Raw genomic sequence first — 18,107 nt, forward strand, 5'->3', positions numbered from 1 at the left:
AATTTTTCAGGAGGAGTATCCATTTTGGCTGTGGACACCTGGAAACATGGATGGTTCTTTTCCATAAGAAGGAAAGCACAGAGCCCCACTTCTCCAGGGGCCTGTGAGATGCAGCCCTTGATGTTCCAAGATCAGCTGGACCTGTCAGGTGGCCCCTGGGAGGCCAAGCCAGCCAGACCTGTTCCATGTTCCCTTGGTTTCATGGCACTCTGCCGTGTCCCAACGTTCTGCTTGCTTCTGAAGTGTGGCCCCTTCCTTCCATGAGGCCCCGCAGGGTGACAATGGCCCTTGGGTTCCACAAGGCCCCACAGTGTCACAATGGTCTCCACAGAAAGGAAACCACAGAGCCCCTGTGTTTCAGGGTCTGATGAATTCTGCAGTCACCGGAGGCCAAGGCCAGACAGAGCTGTCTGTCCTGGCAGGTTTGTCTGTGACCAACCCTTGGATATTTGGATTGTGGATGTTGAATCCCAATTTCAGCCATTTGTGCCTGGAGGAGAAGGCCAGTTCTTTTCCATAGGAAGGGAAGCATGGATCCCCTGTGTTTGGAGGGCAGGTGAGATCCCCCCTAAGGAGGCCAAGGCCAGCCAGACCTGTCTGTCATGGCAGCTTTTGTGTAGGAGCAATCTTTGACTATAGGACTTCTGGAGGTGGAATCCCAATTTCAGCCATGGACACCTCGCTGAAAGAAGGAGATGGATGAAGGATTAAGAAGGACAGTTGTTTTTCATAGGAAGGAAAGGGCAGAGCCCCAGTGTTGCAGGGCAGAACAGGGAGACCACCAGAGGCCAAGGCCAGCCAGAGCAGTCTGTCCTGGCAGCTTTTGTCTGGGAGAAACCCTTGCATATAGTGAATTTTGGAGGAAAAGTACCAATTTTGCCCATGGCTGCCTGTGCAGGAGGGAGGGTTCTTTTCCACAGGAAGAAAATCACAGAGCCTCAGTGTTTGAAGGCAGGTGAGAGCCAGCTCTCAGGAAGACAAGGTCAAACAGACTTGTTGGTAATGGCAGCTTTTGTTTAGGAGCAATCCCTGGATATTGGGAATTTTGAGGGGGGAATCCCATTTTGGCCATGGATGCTTCAATGAGAAGGGCAGCTCTTTTCCATTTGAAGGAAAGCCCAGAGCCCCAGGGCTCTGTTTCAGGGGTACATGAGAAGAAACCCTCAACATTCCAAGGGCAATTGGCCCAATGAGGCCAAGCCAACCAGACCTGTTACCTGTTCCCTTGGATCCATGGGGCCCTGCAGTGTCACACTGGTGGTGTCATATTGGATCCTTGGTTCAATGAAGCCCAGATGTGTCACGCTGGCCTCTTGTTTCCATGGGGCTCCATAGTGTCACAATGGTCCCTTGCTTCCATGAGGCCTTGCAGGGTCACAGGGGTTTCCTTGGTGCCACAGGATCACAATGGACCCTTGGTTCCATGGGCACTCACAGTGTCAGAAGGGTCTCCTTTGTTCCATGAGGCCCTGCAGATCCCCTTGATTCAACGAGGCCTCAAAGTGTCAGAATGGCCTCCAGGATTCCAATAGGCCCCACAATGTCACAATGGACCTTTGGTTCCGTGGGGTCCCACACTGTTCCATGAATCCTTAGTTCCATGGGGCCCTGTAGCTCCTTGGTTCCATGGTGCCACACAGTGTGACAACTGCCCTTGGCCTGCCAACACTCCATAGTGTCACAATGGCCCCTCGGTTCAATGAGGCCTTGTGGTGTCACAATGGTTCAGTGAGGCCTTTAGTGTCACAAGAGTGTCCCTGATTCCGTAAGTGTTGGAACCCTGGATGCTGAGAATTTTAAACTTGCTGTGCTGAAAGGCACAGACTTGCAAGAGAACACTGCGTTTGACCTGAGGCTGTGGAGAATGCTTCCAAAATTGCTTAACCGCACTGGGGTTACAGGTGCATAGTTGGTTAGAGGTGTATACTACCACAGGGTGGAAAACTTAGAGTTTGGGGTTTTAGAACATAGGAATAAATATAAAGCATATGGAGGTTTTAGGGTGGAGACAGGTTCTTCTTATTTACCTTCTTCTTACCTCCTTCTTCATGGGTTTGGGTGATATTTTGTGACTGGACAGAAAATTCTGCATTGCAGGCTTCAAGGGATCAGTTATTGGGTTAAAAGGGAAAATAATTTTGTAAGGACGCAGGAGCCTCCAGGACGGTTTGGATGGATTCAAACGAGAGATCTCTGTTGGTTGCTCTTAGAATATAAGGTTTATTAGGGATGGTGAAAGGTCCTGCCTGGAGCTGCCAGACGAAGCACGTGGCAGGGCCTGAGGTGATGGGGGAGGAGAGAGACAAAGGGAAGAGAGGGTGCTCTAGGAGAGCAGGGATTCCAAGAGGGGGAAGATCTAAGAGAGGGGAAGTCCCAAGAGGGCGTCTGGCCTGCCAGAAATGCCTCCGTTGTGCTCTCCAAGATGCACAGGGAGAGCCAAGGAGCAGGACACCTCGGCAGGCAAACCTTCCAAGCCTTTTCTGAGGCCAGGCACACAACAAGATCAGCCAAGACTCTCCACCACACTGCCTGGCCCACCCAGCCCAGTCTGTGCTGGCCCTGGGCCACAGCAGCTCCCAGCAAGCAGGAGGCAAATGCATATTGCCAAGAGCTGAAACACAGCAGGCAGGGAAGATGTGAAACGTGAGTGTGTAAAGGCCTTTTAATTCACAGCTCCCACAGAGAGCTTTGGGGCTCACAGATGGACAGAGATGGTTCTGCTCACCCCTCTGTCCAAAGGGGGGGTAACACACGCTGCTGCAGGTGCTTGGGTTGGTCCCTGCAGGTCCAGGTGGATGCCAAACCTGCTCTTCACAGGCTGCTCCCTTCCCCTGTCCCTCTGCCAAGTGCAGCAGGCCTCAAGGACTGAAAGGAGCACAGAGAGCCAAAGGGGGACACTTGCACGTGCCTCACTGGGAGCTCCCTGGGAAGCACTTTCCTTGAGAAGCAAGCCCCTGTCCTCCAAAGGCATTTCCCCAAATGTGCGGCTGTTCTGCTCAACACCAACACACCCTTAGGAAACGCTGGCAAGGCTGAAGGACTTCATGTCCTTTCAGGACAGGCACTCCAGCTCCAGCTGCTATTCCCCCAAGTGCCTTTCCAGGTGGAGGCTCAGACGTGCAGCCCCAGGCCCTCTACAAACACAAGCTGCTCAGTGCCTCTTCACCTGCCTCAACTCCTGCCTGCGCCCACGGCACCAAGACCAGGCTGTTCCCAGCTAGAGCCCAGAGCCCTGCTCCCGCAGGACGCTCTTGCCAGCACCTTCCAGGCCTCTCCGCTGTGCACACAGCGCTTTTCATGCCCGCTCCCAACAGGCTCTGGAAGGCAGAGCACAGCCTGGCTGCCTCTGCCACCAGCACAGCCCAAACACAGGCGGAGGAAGAAGCAGCAGGGGCTGTTTTGCGGCCATGCCCAAGAGAGACTGGAAGGGTGCCCTCCCTCTGCTCTCACTTGCTTGGCTTTCTGACTGGCTCTGAGCCTGGGGCTGCCATTCCTCACTTGTGGGCACCAGAACCACAGCCGGGATCCCGGCACTGCCTGAGAGTGCTCCGGGCACTGGCAGGGTCGCGCGTCCCAGTCTCGGGCACCGCGCTGCTGCTTCCTTTGCCCTCAGGCACACCCAAAGCTCCCTGCTAAGCCCGGATGGTCGCTGGTTCTGCCCTCTCCCTGATCCTGTGCAGGGATGGAGCACTGCTGAGCCTTCAGGAAGCTATTCCTGAAAACTTCCAGCATTCCAAGCTCCTTTGCCCTCCGTGGAAGCTTGCCATGGAATCCCTCACAGCTGCCTTCAGAGCATACTCAGCTTGGCTCTTCCAAATTCCAGGGGCTTCAGGCTGCACAGCAAGATCTGCAACTCCACAGAGTTGTGGAACTGCACCTTCAGCACAGGCACCTCTCCAGCCTGATCTGCCCTCGTTCTGTGTGTGTGTGCACAGAACACGGCGTGGAAGAGAGCAGCAGCAGGGGCCTGTGTGTCCCAGGGCCCGGGATTTGTGCCGCTTCATCTCCACAGAGATGCAGGTAAGGGGGAGAAACCAAACTCTTTATTAATGGAAGGGAAAGGGAAGGGATGAGATGAGGGGGAAAAAAAGGGGATGGGCAGCGTTTGAGGGCTGGAGCGGGGGAGCTGTCAACAGGGAGGGGGAAGGCAGCAGCTATGGGAGCTTGCAGCAGGCACAGCTGTGGCCAGCATCAGGTGTGCCTGGAGCTCCAGTGACATTGAGTCCTGCTGCTCTCTTCACTGTCTCCTGGTACTCTGCTTGGGAGCCTGGTTCTCTGAATCCAGCAGATGACCTTAGTTCTGCACATCTTTGTCCAAAAATTGTCTGAATTTCCAGGTTAGTGGAGGATGGGCTGTCATCTTCACTCATGGCTTGAAGGGCTGGAAGACAGATAAACAACCACAGTGAGAGACCAGGGGCTGTGTGACATCACAGAGACCTGTGTAACATCACAGGGGCTTTGTGACATCACAGGTCCTGTGTGACATCACAGATACTGTGTGACATCACAGAGAGCTGTGTGACATCACAGGGGCTTTGTGACATCACGGGGGCTGTGTGACATCACAGAGACATGGGTGTGACATCACAGAGAGATGTGTGATGTCAAAGAGATGTCAGTGTGACATCACAGAGATGTCTCTGTGACATCACGGAGATGCCAGTGTGACATCACAGAGAGCTCTTTGACATCACAAAAAGCTGTGTGACCTCATAGGGTCAGTGTGACATCAAAAGGATGTCCAAGTGACATCACAGAGAGCTGTGTGATGTCACAGAGATGTCAGTGTGACATCACAAAGAGCTGTGTGACATCACAGATACCTGTGTGACGTCATGTGTCCATGTGACGTCACAGAGATCTGTGTGACATCACAGATATGTCTGTGTGACATCACAAAAATCTGTGTGACCTCACAGGGTCAGCATGACATCATGGAGATGTCAGTGTGACATCACAGAGAGCTGTGTTACATCACAGAGATAACAGTGTGACATCACAGAGATATCGGTGTGACATCAGAGAGAGCTTTGTGACATCACAGATATGTCTGTGTGACATCACAAAAAGCTGTGTGACATAACAGGGTCAGTGTGACATCACAGAGGGCTGTGTAACATCACAGAGATGTCTGTGTGACATCACAGAGGGCTGTGTTACATCACAGAGATGTCCGTGTGATATCACAGAGGGCTGTATGATCTTGCACCTTCTGGAAGATGGAGTATCGCCCACTCTGTATTGCCCGGAGCACATGCAGTGTTTGAAGTGCCAGCTCTGACATGGCACTACTGACATCCTCTGTCAGGCATTCAAGGGCTGCAAGAGAGAGGAACAGAGCCACGGTCAGATCCCGACTCTGCAGGGAGCCGAGGGGAGCCCCCCCTGCCAGGGCCATCCCAGCCGGCTCTTGCCATGGCTGGGAGGGATCAGGGACCAAGGGGATCAGCCCAAAGCTGCTGGCCACGCATCCCCCACGTGTCCCTGAAATCTCTGTGTGCTCTACCTAGGAGAGCAGAGCTCTCCACAGCCGGGGCAGGGCTTGCAGCTCGCCCCGGCAGCCCCCGCTGGCAGCCCACTGCCCTGTCTCACCATTGCAGATCAGCTGGAGCTTTTCCTGCTGTCCCCTCAAGCTCCTCCCGGCCATCCCTGGGAACACAGAGCCTGTCAGGCCCAGCGGCACAGCTCCCTGCCAGCGGCGCTGCCAGCCCTGGGGCCACACGCCCTCCTGGCCCGGCTCGTGGCTCACCCATGAACCTGACGGCGCCTCTCGCAGGGGCTCCTGTGGGCTCTGCAGGTAGGGCAGGGCCCGGCGCAGGTGCTCGGCCACGCTGCTGCTGTCCTCTGCCAGCTGCAGAGAGCGGCAGGAGGGAAGGGTTGGCCCCGCAGCCCCGCCGGGCCGCGGCTCCATGGGCACCCGGCTCGGGCCGCAGGAGCCTGGAGCAGAGCCCGCGCGGCCTCGGGCTGCAGCAGCGGGCAGGGGCACAGCTGCCAGCCCGCACACCGAGCACCGCGCTCAGGGGGCTTCTCCAGGCTGGGGCTGCGGCTTCCCGGCCCTCCTTACCAGGCACTCGGTGAACTTCCACAGCTTCTGGTTCTTCACCAGCTTTTCAAGATCCCTCCTCGTCAGGAACTCGGCCGCACAACGCAGCGTTTCCTGAGAAGCCTGGAGAGCAGCAGAGACGCGGAGATGGCCCCACAGCCCAGGGCGCAGGACCCGTCCCTGTGCCAGGGCCTGGAGGAGGCTGCAGCCTGCGAGGTGCCAGGGCAGGAGGCAGCCCAGCCCCTGCCAGGGGACAGCAGCAGCTGCCGAGTCCTCACCTCTGCCACTCGCTGGTTCTCATCATGGCAGTGGAAGGAGAGTGGCAGCAGGCTCTGGCGCACGTGTGTCTTCAGAGCTTCTTTTTCATTTTCCTGTGGAAAAGTCATCCATGTTTGGAAGAGCAGTATGGAGAGCAGCTGCACTTGGCTATTGTCCTGTATGAAGGGAAGAAAAAAGACCTCAGCATTGGCTGATGGGGCTCAGCTTGGTGCAGGGCTGCAAATCCACAGGGCACAAAGTGTCTGGGCAGCAGCCAGTGGCTGTGGCTGGGGGCAGTGAGCCTTACGTGGTCAAGGAGTGGCAGGAGCGCCTCAACCAGCTGCAGTGCGATGGGGCTGGGTATCAGCATGTCCTTGTCCAAGATGATAAATTTGAGGAGCATGACTGTCATGCTAACTATCTCTCCATCCGCATCCCACAGGAGCTCCACAAGACTTTCAGTCAGGCTCCACATTTTTTCTCTCTGTGAGGAACACAAGTTTGTGAAATGCCATCCAGCTGCTGCAGGGCCTAGAGGCCAAAGGGCTGTTCCAAAGCACTTGGGCAGCTGAAGCGGGAGGCAGGAGAGCTGGGAGCAGCTGGCCCAGCGCCCAAAGCCCAGCCAAGCCCAAGCGACTGCATTCCTGAGCGCAGCCTCTGCCCCTGCCCCCTTCTCACCATGAGGGATCCTTGATGAGCTCCAGAAGGGCCCTGAGCGCCAGGTGACGCCTCTCCTTGCACTCGCTCCTCAGGTGCCTTGACAAGATTTGCAGGACTCTGTCAGCACCGCGTTCACTCAATTCCAGGCACTCGAGGCCCTGAAAGGCACAGGGCAGTGACAGGGGACCGGCCGGCAGGAGCCCAGAACCGCACAGGGCCAGGCCCAGGCAGCAGCACAGGGCGCGGGCACCGTCCCAGGCACTGCGGCCAAGAGAGGGCAGAGAGCCGGGAGGCAGCTGAGCGAGGCAGCGCTGGCCTTCAGGCTCACCTCCACAAGGAACGGCAGGGAGGGCAGCTCCCAGCGTGGCTCCTGTGTGCTGAGCAGCCGGAGCAGGTAGCGAGCGATCCGGGAGCACAAGGGGATGGAGACACAGGACATCTCCCTGGCAGGAGACAAAGTAACCAAGACTGTGGGCCAGGGGGACAAACCTCTCCCAGGACTGACTCACAGAGGTCTGGTCTTTCCCCAGCATCCTGCAAGGGCCCCTGGGCTATTTGGGAGGTGGCTCCTTGTGGGCACCCTCCTCTCCCAGCCTTTTTCAGTCTGCTTGGCTGTCCCTCGGTGACAAGGCCCTCTGGCCAATGACCACAGGGACTGTGTGGGGCACCCCAGGCACAGAGCACAAGTGTCAGAGGCAGCAGTGTGAAGGGGGTCTCACCTGGCCAGCAGACCCACGGCACAGTGGTGGGTGTCAGCACAGAGCAGTGTGTCCCAGCCACACTTGCGTTCCATTGCCACCACCACATCCTCGTGCTGCATTTGGCAGAGCAGGGACTTCAGGGTCCGCACTGCAAACCTGTGTGCAGAGCAAAGCCCAGGTCACGCTGGGAGCACTGGCTCCTGCCCAGGGATGTGGTAAGGACAGGAGGACTGAGATGGAGCACCTGCTGGGGCTGGTGGCAAGGCCGCGTTGCTGCTGATATCCCTTCCAGAAGGTATCGACCTCCTCTGGCATATCCAGAGTGCTGAAGGGCAATTGGAAGAGCAGATGGACAAACAGGCAGGGAAATACACGGTCACCATATGTGGGACACAGGGCAGCTGGAGGATCTTCCACATCACCACAGTTGCCTGCAAAGGACAAAGCCCCTCGAGACAGCGCTCAGTGCCGAGGTGTCCGTGTGGCAGGGCCCGAGCACGGGAGGGAGAGGCCGGAGAGACGCAGGGGGAGCACCGGGCCTGGTGGCCCTGAAGCTGCCCCGAGGCCAGGTTTCAGCCCAGCACCTGAGGCAGGGAGACGCCGTGGGGGAGGGAGGATGGAGAGATGCTGGAGGGGTGGCCTTGGGGCCAGCAAAGGCAGAAACTCACAGCCAGGGCAAGGACAGCCGTGTGGTCCCCATCACAGGTGCACGTGCTGTGCTCTGGCCAGCTCCCCAGCACATCGAGGAGTACGAGCATGGCCGGCTCTGCAGTCCTGGGCGAGCACATGATGCTCTTCCACATGGCCAAAGCAGCTCTGTGGGGTCAGAGCTCTGTCTCAGAGGAGTCTGGACACAGCAGCGTGGCCTGGGTGGCAGCGGGGAGCTGAGCTGCTCTGCCAGCCCTGCCTCTGCCCACTGCCCCTCACTGGCAGCACGCAGGCAGCCCAGCCCTGTGGGGACTGGCCCCTGAGGGGCAGGGGGGAAGCATGGCAGCATGCTGGGGGACTGGCAGGGGCCAGGGCTGGCAAAGGGAGCAGCCAGAGGGCCCTGGAATTCTCTGTTTGTCAGACACCTGGGACAGGCTGTACAGGCTGAAGGGCTGCTGAGCCTTGTGGACACGTGGGCCCCGTACCTGTCACACAATGGGGCCACACGCAGGAGAGCCATCACCACGTCACAGGGCTGTGCCTCTGTCAGATCCAGAAGGGGCCTGTACAGATTGTACTCAGGAAACTCATTGGCCACGAGGATGTACCTCACCATGGCAGGCAGCTGGAGAAGGCAGGGGAGACTTGGAAAGCTGCCAGAGGAAGGAATGTGCCCAGCTGCCCCAGAGAAGTGCTTCCCTTGCCACCACACTGCCATGGCCTCAAAGGCTTCCAGGGAGCAGCAGGCGTGGCTTGGGAGGCCAAGCAATTGCTGGGAGGAGAAAAGCCAGGCCACAGGCTGCTCACTTGCTTTGGGCTGGAAGGACCCTCCTGCACAAGCATATCCAGCAGGGCAGCACTGGTCTTGGGCTCTGACCACAGTGCCCACGACGCTGCTCTCTTCCTCCCGAATCCTCTTCATGAATTTGCAAACCATCTGTAGCAGAAGGGCAAGAAGCCCGGGATGTTGCATGGAGTGCTCCGAGCACAGTGCTGGGCTGAGCAGTGCCAGCAGGCCCAGCCCAGGTGGGGATGGCTGCAGGTACCTGCGCTGTTCTGCGGAAGCGGCCACGGGTGCGTTCCTGCTCTCGTGTGCGCTGCACGGCTGCACCTGGCAAAGAGCGAGCGCAGCCCGAGCTGAGGGGCTGCGGGAGAGGCCGGAGAACACAGCCCAGCCCTGCGCTGCCCAGGCAGGGACAGCCCCGCGCCGCCCCAGGGCATGGAGCACGGCTGTGGGGTGTGTGCCCGGCCCCTATTCCATCCTGTCCATGGGCATGGCCCCAGGGGATGGGATGGGATGGGATGGGATGGGATGGGATGGGATGGGATGGGATGGGATGGGATGGGATGGGATGGGATGGGATGGGATGGGATGGGATGGGATGGGATGGGATGGGATGGGATGGGATGGGATGGGGCCAAGCTGGCTGCAGGCACCAGCCCTGTGGCCCAGCTCTGCCACTCACCCTTCTGTGGTGTCTGGAACTGCTCCACCTCTTCAGGCTGCTGTGCTGGGGCAGCTCCAGGGCCTTCTTTCTCCTCCTTCCCCAAGGCCAGCTTGGGCACGCTCGAAGGTCTGTGCCCTACATCACTGCCTGGATTTATGGCTACTTGCAGAAGGTGAAAAGGAAAAGGTCTGAGTCAGCAAGTGCTGCAGTCGTGCCTTGAGGGCACCTGCAAGAGTGAAGTCTGGGCAAGGCTACAGAACAGCAAATCCTGCACTCTGGTCTTGGGGGCTCCAGCCACAAGGACAGGAGACTCCTGTCAAGGACAGTGCAAAGCAAATGCCACGGTCTGCCCTCAAGGACAAGAGATGCCTTGGGAAAGCCAGAGGTCACCAAGTGCTCTGGTCTGGCCACGAGGTCACCTGCAGGAGTAATACCTCGGGAAAGCTCCGGGTCAGAAAGGAACAAGTGGCTGTGCGAGGGCTCCTCACAGCACCGCTCTCTCCGTCCTGTCCTGTCGCGTGCACAGAGCACTGTGGAGTGGCCTTGTCACTGCCAACACCTTTGCCACAGCATGTCACAAAGGGCCCTTGGATACCCTGTCCCGTTCCATTCCACGGTGACCATGCTGCACCGTGTCACAAAGGGCCCTTGGATACCCTGTCCCGTTCCATTCCACGGTGACCATGCTGCACCGTGTCACAAAGGGCCCTTGCACGCACTGCCACTGCCCTGGGGCCACCCCCAGCCCCCCAGAGTGGCCCAGGTTGGAAGGAATGCCTTGCCCCAGGTGTGTCAGACAGCCCAACAGGATCTTTAGGAACAGCTCAGACCATCAGCAAACGCTGCCCTGCTCTGCGGGCTCAGAGCAGCAGGAGCCCCCAGGGCTGCCGACGCAGCCGCGGCGGGAAGGGCACGGGGCCCTGCACAGAAGCTGGCACGGCCTCCTCGGGACACGTCCCACGTGGTGGCCATCCTAAGCACGGCCGTGTGACACAGACCAGGAACGTGTGGGCCAGGGCAGGAATGCTGCTCTGAGCCTGGGGCCCGGGGAGCGCTGACATCAGCCGCTGAGGCACAGTCCCCGCCGAAGCAGAGTTCCCCCGAGCCCTGGCAGCACCGGTGCCCGTCTGCTGCCCCAGAAACCTGTGCCCCAAAAGGGCTTCTCTGCCAGAGGGCAGCCAAAGCTGGTGTGTGTTGCAGCATTTTTCAGAGAAAGAGGACATGAGGTATGAGATTTGAGCTACTCCAGTCTAGGCCTCAGATTTGGGCCTTGTGAGGCCTTCAAGCCTCTGACGCAGTTAGAAATTCAGAGCTTGTGGCACAGAGAGAAATAGTATTAAGGTGTGACAGGGACAACTGGGCTGTCTGGGTGTGAATTAGTATACGTTTATAGTGTAAGGCTCAAGCCACTTTAAGGAAAAGGTAAACAATGTTAGCCTACCAATCAGAGTGCCTTTGTTTCTGTTAACTATGTAGAAGCTTATCTAAACTACCATCTTATCTCGAATAAACGGAACATTTGATTAACCACATTGGTTCAGATCTGCGTTTGTCTTGTCCAGTTTCCCGTTTTCCTGAGATTCCCTGGCTTTTGGTGTGCACTGGGGGCTGTGCTCCGTCCTACAGGGGCTGTTGGTAGCAGCACCTGGAGCAACTGGTGGCAACTCTTGGTGCGTGTCAGATGTTGTTGCTCCTTCCCGGAATGATTCTTTCATGGAAGGGATTAGCAGCAGCACAGAAACACCAACAGCTACTCAACTTCACAGGACAAAGAGAATCCACCGAAACACTGTCATGTTTCCTTGTGCTTTTGCATCTTTCTTGCATTCGAAAAGAAAAAGAATTGGCCCAAGCCCTGCTATTCAAATCTCCAGCTGCTGTGTGTCTTCCTGTGGCAGCTCACGTGCAAACACAACTGGCTGCCTGCTCAGCTCGGCAATGGATGGCCACAAACAGGGAGGGCCCTGGTGAACATCTCTTTGGTCTGGTGGGGCAGCGAGGGCACAGGAGACAAAGACTGCTCCTCCCGAGTTCATGGGGCAACAGAGAGATTTTATTTCCCAAGCCCCCCCTTACACAGGGCATTTGAAAGACCAGGCCTGGAAGCTCTCATTGGTTTGAGCTCCACGCCCTTTCAGGTTCTGGCCCGTGAGGTGCCTGCAGTTTTGGGAGATATTTGATTGGTCAAGAGCCCTGTCAATCATGATAACATCTCACCTTTCTTTCTAAAATTCTATGTATTGTTCTCTGTCACCCATCTGCAAGGGCCCTTTGCAAACATGGTGACAGAGGACAGCGTGCATCTAATTTACACTGGAGCTGCAGCATTCCCCTCCAGGAACTGTTAGGGGAGAACTCAGGCCACAGGCATAATGCTTCTCGGTTACAAATTGAACTTATCTCTAAAAGCAGAAAGCTATTTAACCCTGAGCCCATTTAACCCTCAGAGAAAAACCCAATTTTAAAAAACAACTTTTAAGCACTTGATCCCTTGGAGAAAAACCGAACTCCCAGAAAACAGTCTGTAAACAGAAAAACTGTTTGTAAACATGAGAAATAATTTGTAAACAAATCAAGTCCTTCTATGAACTGTCCATGAGGCAGGTGATCATTTGTAATGTTGTCTGTGGTTTCCAGTGTCCATATTTTAGGCAGTAGTATTGTACTGTTGTAGCTCATCAATGTCCATGGAAGCAAAAGGCTGCATCTGCCTTTAACTGGGACAGATAAACTGCAGGCAAGCCAAATTCCTAGGCATGCCTGCACATGTCTGTGCAGAGCTATAGTCTCTCTTGGTGATCTTATTTAAACATAGTCAAAATTATTAAAAGATGCTGCTATATGGATATGACAATTCGTGCAAATAAAATTGTCATGTATTTTATCGTTATGTACTGTTAAGATACTCTTCTAAGAAGTTTTTAAAAACACACAAGCCAGGGACAGGGATTGCAACACAATGTTGAAACCACCTGGACAAAGGAGGGAGGACTCCATTCACAAGCATTCACTGAGACGCTGCTGCTGGGCCGGGTGCTGAGCACAGGGCTGGGCACACAGAGATGCTTTTGTTCTTGCTGAGCTCCCACTGAGCCAAAGCCTGGCCTGCCCCTCCTCTGGCCACGCTGGAGAGGGGCTGGGGCTGCGGGGCAGCTTGGGAGGGGACACAGCCAGGACAGGTGACCCCCACTGACCCCGGGGATACCCCAGACCATAGGGCAGGCATCACGCTCAGGGTATAAAGGGGGGGGAACAAGGAGGAAGGGGGGACATTTGGAGTGATGGCTTTTCTCTTCCTAGGTAACACTCTAAGCTGGAGGGGGCCCTGTCTCACCAGTGGGCAGGGTCAGCACCAAAGACACAGACACCAACTGAAGGAATTGTGTCATTTATATCATGCACAGCTGCAAAGAATCACAAAAGGATAAGCTCAGCAAAGCACATCATCATTAGCAAAGCATTACAAAAGAAGCTCAGCAATGCATCCAGTCATTGCTACCAGAGATTGCCTGGAGTGATTAAGGAAAGATCCATCACCAGTTAGCCTCAGGCTTTACCATCATCCACAGCCACACATCAGCTGGGGGAAGCCAAGGACTGGAGAGCCACTCCCAGACACTGGGAATTCCTGCAGGTGCCTCCACCTCTGCAAGCAATGAGGCTCCAGCCCCAAAGCTGTGAGAGGACCCAGCTTTTACACTGTTAAACAAACAAGCTGGCATCACTGCCACTGCGAGAACATCTGCTTTCATTCTCCTGACTGCTTTCTCCCAAAGCCTGGCCAGGGCTGAAGGAGGAACCAAGGGAGTTGACTTTGATCCTTCACCCCCAAACAAGGCCAGATGGGGCCTTGTCTGTTTCTAAATACAGAAAGATAAATCCGTGTTTTATCAAGGAACACATGCATTGATCCTGTTGTTAATCATGCTTCCTTAATGAGTGGATACAAATACAACATTTGCTTGGAAGGTTCATCTAGAGGTGAGCTTTGCCTCAGGGCCTGTTCAGGCCTTGATCACAACCTGTTCAGGCCTTGGTACTTTGATCGGTCCTGAGACCTACAATCAACTACAACCTTTGTAACAATTCTTTCAGTAACACAGCTTAGATTTAGGTATTAGGCATAAAGGCATCTCCTCTTGTTCTACAATTAAGTGCAGTTTAACTTCATTACTCAGAGCTATTCACGTTCCTTTTAAAACATGCCTAAATAGTTGCTATTCTCTGTTATTTATCAAATGCCTCTCTTTTCTTGAGACTGTCTCTTTTAAGAAAGGTCTCAATACTCCACTTCCCAGCACAAAGTGTCACAGCAACTCACCAAGTGCACACAGTGCAATGATGACAGGCCCTGCCACCAATGCATTTCACAGCAGCCTCTAATTTGGCAGCCATGAAGCCAATCCCACCAAGAAGAATTTTCTTCTTTCTGCCACTCTTCTACTGCTCTTTCTGTCAAGGTGATTCCTGACTGTTGGCCTTCAAACCCATCACTGCTAGCAGTGCAACATCCCCGTGCCCTGATAGCCCAGGTTCCTCCGTGGCCAGCAAGCAGATAATCCAAGGCCATGCGGTTCTCTGGAGTCCCCATTTGTGTTTGTTGGAGCTCATAGATTGTGCTAATGGGCATTTCAACAGTATCATTTACTACCTCTTCTAATAATCCATTCAGCTCATTCATGTCAACTCCACGGGATGGGGCAGCGCACATGGGGCACAGGGTGAACCAGAATCCTTTGCTTTCTGAAACCCAAGGCACTCTTTGGGTGGAAAATGTTCTCTGGGCCCTAAGTCTTCCGTGTGGTCGTTGCTGAAGGACCCTAAATGGGGGCCCTGCAGCTGGGAGCGGTGTGACACTGACACTGACCAGCTGCAGCACCCCAAGTTCTACTGACATTGGGAGTGATGGTAAAGCACAGAAATCTTCTGACACTGTAGCCTCTATAACTGTAACAGGGTTTGGTTTCTCCTGAGGGGAAATCTGAGTGAATCCTGTCACACTGATCGTTGTATTCCCGTGTCCCACAGCACAGGTTTCTCTAACTGTCCCTTCATTGACTCCGTTACGAGGCAGAGGCCATTGACAGAGTTCTGGCCACCCCACAGGGTGGGCCCTCCAAGGGAACCCCATTCCTCCCAGCTTCAGCTGAGAACATACCCAGCAATTAGTGACACTGTGTGCTTTGGCTACCTTGGTCTTTAAATTTCCAAAACATTTTGATGACTGATCCCTTGGTGAAACTCTGGAGGTGTTTTGGCAAACGTCAGTAGTACTTTAGTGACACCGTTCTTCATTCTTTTTGCTCAATGTCATTCAGGTTAGGAACAATAATTCTGTTGTCCATGGAGCTGGCAACTTTTTAATTCCAGAATAATGCCCCTAAGGTCCTTTAGTGTTCAGCTTTACCATGTTGTCTGTGGGTAACAAGGCTTGGTGGGGCCCTTTCCCTTTTGGCTGGAAGAGGGCCAGGACCTCTGCTTAAAGAAAAAAAAAAGGAAAAAGAAAAAAAATACAATTAGATGAATTGTAAAAGATACAAATAAAATCCAAGTGTTAGAGAAACAACTTCTGTAACTTTGCATTAAGAGATAAATGATCTTTTTAAAAAGAGAACTCACTTATTTACATTCTAAATGTGCTGATGGCATGGATCCATCTTAATGACCTCAACAGCCTTTTTTACAGTTTTTGGGATTTGTTTCCAACATTCTTATTTTAAATTGTGGTCGAAGCAATAGGAAATTGATTGGGGCCCTTCCAGCTCCAGGCAGGACTGGGAATCTCAACTCTGTCAAACCCCAAATCCTTTAGAAGATGACCTTCCTTCTCACTCTGGGAATGAGCTGCACATTCCCTCTGAAATTGTCAGGGGTTTCTTACGGATGAAAAATCCCACTTACGGCTTTTTGCTCTGCTTTGGAAGTGGGAAGGGCAATTCTCCATCCATCAGCTCCAGACTGCACTGCCTCAGGAACACGGCTCACTTGCCAGCTTTGGCCCACTCATGGCACTTCTAGAGGAGGGAGAAAGTGCAACTGCACAATTCCAGCCAAAAAGAAATGAAGAATGAATAGTGGAGATCCAGGCGTTCCTGCGGAGATCCAGGGGTTCAGCTGGGACTATGGGGAGTTTGGGTCCTTGCCAATTGGATGTGTGTCCCCAGCTGCAATCTCCTGGCCTGCAGGGGAGTCTCACTCACCTGCCAAAGCAGAAAGCTCAGGCACTGTGCTCCAACGGGCTCGTCTGATGCAAAGCTGTCAGAGCAATGTGAGGGCAGAGCCAGCCCAGCTGTGCCCGGGGCAGAGCCCAGCAGAGCCCTGGCAGAGCCCAGAGCAGCCTCAGCACCCGCAGAGCCCGGCTGCAAGGAGAGAAACCAGAAACTGCCCGTCAGCTGAAGGCTGCTGTCCCCTTGTCCCAGCTGCCCACAGAGCCCAGGCCATGCTGGCCGTGCCCAGAGCTGTGCCCAGAGCTGCCCATCACTGCTGCCTTTGGGAGCAGAGCAGGAGGGCAGGACATTCCCAGCCTGCAGCCAGCCACGGCACATCCAGCCCTCAGCAGCTGCCCAGAGCAGGAGCCTCCTTGTGCTTGTTGCTGTCTCCCAAAAGCTCTGATCCCACCATGCCAAGCAGACGGGGACTCACCTCACGCCATCCTCCGCTGGGAGAAAAGCTGGTCCCAAACGATGTCCTCAGCCTTCTCCAAGGGCACGGCCCATCCACGCTGCAGCTGCTCCCAGGCACTTCCCAATCCCGACTGGACCTTACATAGAACGCTTCCTCTAGAAAAACAAACAACAAACTGTTGAAAAGAGATTAGAGACAAGGGGAAACAAGAAAAAAACTCTTATCTCTGTCAGAGGTCTGAGGAAGGCCCAACCCCTACATGCTAGGGAAAATCCCACCCATGGGGGAGAGAAGGCCACACTTTCTCTCTTCCCTCCTGCACTGCCCCCCAAAATAACGGTGATCCCAAAGCAAACAAGGGCAGTGGAGCAGCCCAAGCCCTTCCTTGCCCGCAAAGCAAAGCAGCCCCTGCACAGGCTCTGCAGTCCCACCTCTGCTCCCACCATGGGGGTTTGTTTGTGTCAGGCTGGCTGCCCCAGCCCCAGCCCCAGCCCCAGCCCAGGCCATGCTGGGTGCTGGGGGCTGTTGGCAGGCCAGGAGCCAACTCCCATCTTGTATCCACCCCAGCCCATGCCCCCAGCCCTGCCAAAAAGCAGCTGGGCAGCCGACTGAAGTTGCATCTGCCCCAGCAAAGGGAGAAACTTTTGTTCCCAGCCAGTCTGAGCAATGCCCAAATCTGGGAGCATTTCCCCGGCTGTGGACTCATCTGCGAATTCGCTGTGGAGCCTGGCTTTGAAGACGGTGCCACAAGTCCATCATCTTCAGCTGCCAGTGGCCAGGTTGAGGAAGAGGTTGTCATCCTTGATGTTGTCGTCGCTGTCTCCAGCAGCAACAGCAGCCCCACCTGGTACAGCTTCTCCAAGGGCTCCTTCTCCTTCCCTGGGGGTCAGACCAGGCTGTCAGGGTTCTGCCCAGGGCCCCAGCTGTCAGGGAACCAGGACAAGCAAAACCAGCTCGGATGGCAGCCACCAGTGCTGGGCAGAGCAGCTCAGCTCCAGCACAAGGGCTGCGTGTTCCCACCCAACAATCCCAGTGCATTGATACAGGCAGGGAAAAAAGTCTGGGTTTCCTTGCTTCTGATTGCCAGGGCATGTGTGGACCTGTAACTTACCAGGGCCCTCGAGCAAAGTGTGCATGTGGCTCTCTCCCTTTTTCTATGGCAGGTGAATATCCTGTATCCAAGGATCATAGAACAGGTCTTCTAATGAAGGTCTGTCCAAGAAGTGCATGGATAAACACCACCTGATAAGATCTTGGCACTCTGGGCAGAGAAACCAGAAACCACCGGTCAGCTAGAGAAGGCTCCTGTCTGCTTTGCCCCACTCTTCCCATGCCCAGGCCATGCTGCTTTTGTGCTCAGAGCTGTGCCTAAACTTTCCCATCAATTCCCTGTTGTGGAGGAGAGCAGGACATGTGGCACCTCCTCAGCGGCTGCCAGAGCGAGATGCTCACAAGCTGCTGCTGTCTCCCAGCACTGGTATTCCCCCGTGGCCAGAGATGAGGATCCACCTGGAGAGAGCCGCTGTGGCAGCGAGAGCTGATGGTCCCAGCTGATCTTCCGGCCCCTCCTGAAAGGGTGCTGACCGCAGACCATCTGGTGCAGCAGGATGCCCAGGGACCAGATCGTTGCTGCCTCGCCATGGTACCAGCCCAAGTGGGTCCATTCTGGGGGGCTGTATGACAGTGTTTCTATGGAATACAGATGGAGTTCATCAGGGGGAT

General features: G+C 55.1%; 1 protein-coding gene and 1 long non-coding RNA gene across 2 annotated transcripts in view; one reads left to right on the forward strand and one right to left on the reverse strand.

The window, feature by feature from the left end:
- The window catches only part of LOC121468955 (uncharacterized), a 2,238,800-nt gene that overhangs the window by 538,247 nt on the left and 1,682,446 nt on the right, over positions 1 to 18,107 (forward strand). The window lies entirely within an intron of this gene.
- On the reverse strand, positions 14,941 to 15,765 carry LOC140681349 (uncharacterized). Its single transcript, XR_012052535.1, has 2 exons — positions 15,663 to 15,765; positions 14,941 to 15,236 (listed from the first exon to the last, which is right to left on the reverse strand). It is a non-coding gene; the product is annotated as an uncharacterized lncRNA (long non-coding RNA).

The sequence above is a fragment of the Taeniopygia guttata genome, chromosome 34, assembly GCF_048771995.1.
Source record: "Taeniopygia guttata chromosome 34, bTaeGut7.mat, whole genome shotgun sequence".
In the NCBI taxonomy this organism is placed as follows: domain Eukaryota; kingdom Metazoa; phylum Chordata; class Aves; order Passeriformes; family Estrildidae; genus Taeniopygia; species Taeniopygia guttata.